Source organism: Trachymyrmex septentrionalis, unplaced genomic scaffold, assembly GCF_001594115.1.
Source record: "Trachymyrmex septentrionalis isolate Tsep2-gDNA-1 unplaced genomic scaffold, Tsep1.0 scaffold109, whole genome shotgun sequence".
NCBI classification, from domain to species: Eukaryota; Metazoa; Arthropoda; class Insecta; order Hymenoptera; family Formicidae; genus Trachymyrmex; species Trachymyrmex septentrionalis.
The window spans coordinates 455,253-457,793 of NW_017304217.1; the positions used below are offsets into that span (position 1 = coordinate 455,253).

At 33.6% G+C, this 2,541-nt stretch overlaps 1 protein-coding gene across 5 annotated transcripts in view; it reads right to left on the reverse strand.

Annotated features, from left to right (window-relative positions):
• Positions 1-1,972, reverse strand: part of LOC108748855 (Y+L amino acid transporter 2) — a 9,662-nt gene extending 7,690 nt beyond the window's left edge. For 3 of the 5 annotated variants that reach the window (XM_018487280.1, XM_018487262.1, XM_018487245.1), the window contains exon 1: positions 1,746-1,972. The gene's annotated coding sequence lies outside the window, so the exon portion shown is untranslated. Of the gene's footprint in view, positions 1-1,740 lie in introns of all 5 variants that reach the window. The other 2 variants (XM_018487271.1, XM_018487236.1) reach the window with 2 other exon arrangements.
• Between the last annotated feature and the right edge of the window lie 569 nt (positions 1,973-2,541).

Here is a 2,541-nt window from a genome sequence, read left to right on the forward strand (position 1 = left end):
ATTTAAGCATCCTTGATAGCAAAATGTTAACAATTTGGGGCCACATTAGCAACAAACTCGATCAGATTTTGACTACAAAACCAAATTATCTGTGTCTGCATTTGGTTATAGATTTGACAAAGCCTGTTGCAGATTGATGGCAACAAAAATCGAGCAGCTTGCTAGAATCAGGTTCTGCTCTCAATCTGTACTCAATCTTTGTCAGGACTTTATCATCTTACGCAGGACTTTGTTCGATTTCTGCAAAATTGGGAAGCGTTACTTTTTCCATTACTTTTTATAATAAACATAACATTACAATTTTTTATAACTAAATGCTAAGGTGCTAAGGTTGGAAAAGTCGACTTTTTCGACTTTAGCGATCGACAATCTTAGCGTTTAGTTATAAAAAATTGCAACGTCATTATCAAATTGTTTATTATAAAAAGTAACGGAAAAGTAACGGAAAAAGAAACGCTTCCCAACTTTGGATTTCTGCTACCAATCTGCTGACAGGCTGCGTTCCGTTTCATGCATGATGCGCATGATATATCATTTATTTTTGTTATTCACCGAATATTATAGCATGTCTAGGGCTGCGTTCCGTTTCGCGTACAATGTGTATGATGTACCATTTTATCTTTGTTTGACACTCGGCGAAAGACAAGGATAAAATGATATATTATGTACATTATGCATAAAACAGAACACAGCCTAGCAGACTTTGCCATATTTCTGACAGCAATTTACTGACAATGTCAGATAATACAAACTCTATGTAAAATTTGTTGCCTTTCTGCAATCAAAAATTGATAGCAGGCCCTGTTCAAATCTGTCTCCGCAGACTTTGTTATCAAAGATTAAAGATCTAGCTTCGATCGTTATAGGCATTTAATTTCTAATTCGTACTGATTGTATTTTTACATATACAATCTAAAATAAGATTCTTGTTTTAAAAAAATGTATTATAAATTATAAAAAATAATTATCCTAATAATGGTTAATAATTTCGTTCAATAGTTTATTTAATAGTTTAATATTTTTGTAGAAGAAAAAACTTAATGTCAGCAAGAGAATAAAGTTCTGATTTATATATAGGCCTATCCAATTTGAGTCTGGAGACAAAACACAAAGCCATTAATGTAAAAAAATTCAATGTAAGATTTTAGGAACTGAAAACTGTTGATAAGCGTCACTTAAATGCGTATCAACACTTTACAGTCCCCGAGATCTTATCCACATTGAATTTTTTGCGTCGATGGGCTTTGCGATTTGGCTCCGAAACTCAAATTGGACAAGATGATATAGATCTACAAAATGGTACACTTTAATCAAACATATAGAATATTTTATTTTTGATGATACGAAAAAATGTTTCAAATAAAAGTAGAATGATTTTGAGAGGGCCGTATTCTATCGTATCACGATAGAATACGTCACATTTTTTTTTCTAGAAGTGCCACAAACGTAAATGTTGACAAGAGCCCATCCACTTCAAATTTTGATAAAAATACATAGAATTGATGCGTTTTCACGTGAAAATAAAGTGACAAGAAAAAAAAGTGTCGCTCTGCTCCGAAATATTAATCATTAAGGTTGACAACTATTGAGGTTAGAAAATCTGTCAGCTGCGAAATGCTGCGATATACCGCGGTCACATTTTCATGCTTTGTGGCCACATGCGCATGCGTTTTAAGTATTTCTCGTTGTTTTAGGTATTTGTCTGTTTTAAAAACATAAATTCTCTGTTTTAACCCTCACAATACCATGTTCAATTCGGTCATCGGTGCCTCATTTCTAGATTCTTAATTTCCTACCATCATGGCCATCGGAGGTTACTAGAATCCGTTCATGTTTTCACGTACTTAAGGTGCCTTTTCCTACTGACGCTCGACCACAAACTTTTATATATACTACTAGACTGCTAACTTGTTTAAAAAAGTGGCCTCCAATTTTGATGTAACATTATACGCATGCGTCGAGAACCGCTCCGCGTGACGTAATCTGCACATGCGCACACATTAGCACACTATTTTGACAGGTTAACCAATGTAACAGTATTAAAATCACTAAATACTTATTTTCATAATCCAGCTATTATAAATTATTTTAATTTATAAGAAATTAAATAAGATCGCACTTTTTATACATGTTTATTAATATTCAATTGTCTTTTCAATATCTTTACCTTTTTACTTGAACTCTTTCTCTTCCAAAAGAAACAATATTTTTCGCTATAAGATCACACCTCTTTTATAAGATTATACGTTTAGCATGTGAACAATTGATGCAAAATACAGCCATACTGCATTCCTTTGGGTATATTTGTGACGTATGCGCAGAATTACCATACAATTTCGGGGCGTATTTCACATAAGCTTGTTCTAAAGAGTTAGCAGTCTAGTAGTATATATAGAAGTCTGTGTGCTCGATGCACATTTTCAGCGTCAAAATAAGGGAGCATTTAAATTGACTGTAACCGTATGCCGTATGTCGTAATCTGTAAGAATTGACTAATCACAGTCAAGTATTCCCCTCTCATTCGACGGTGAAAAGGGAATA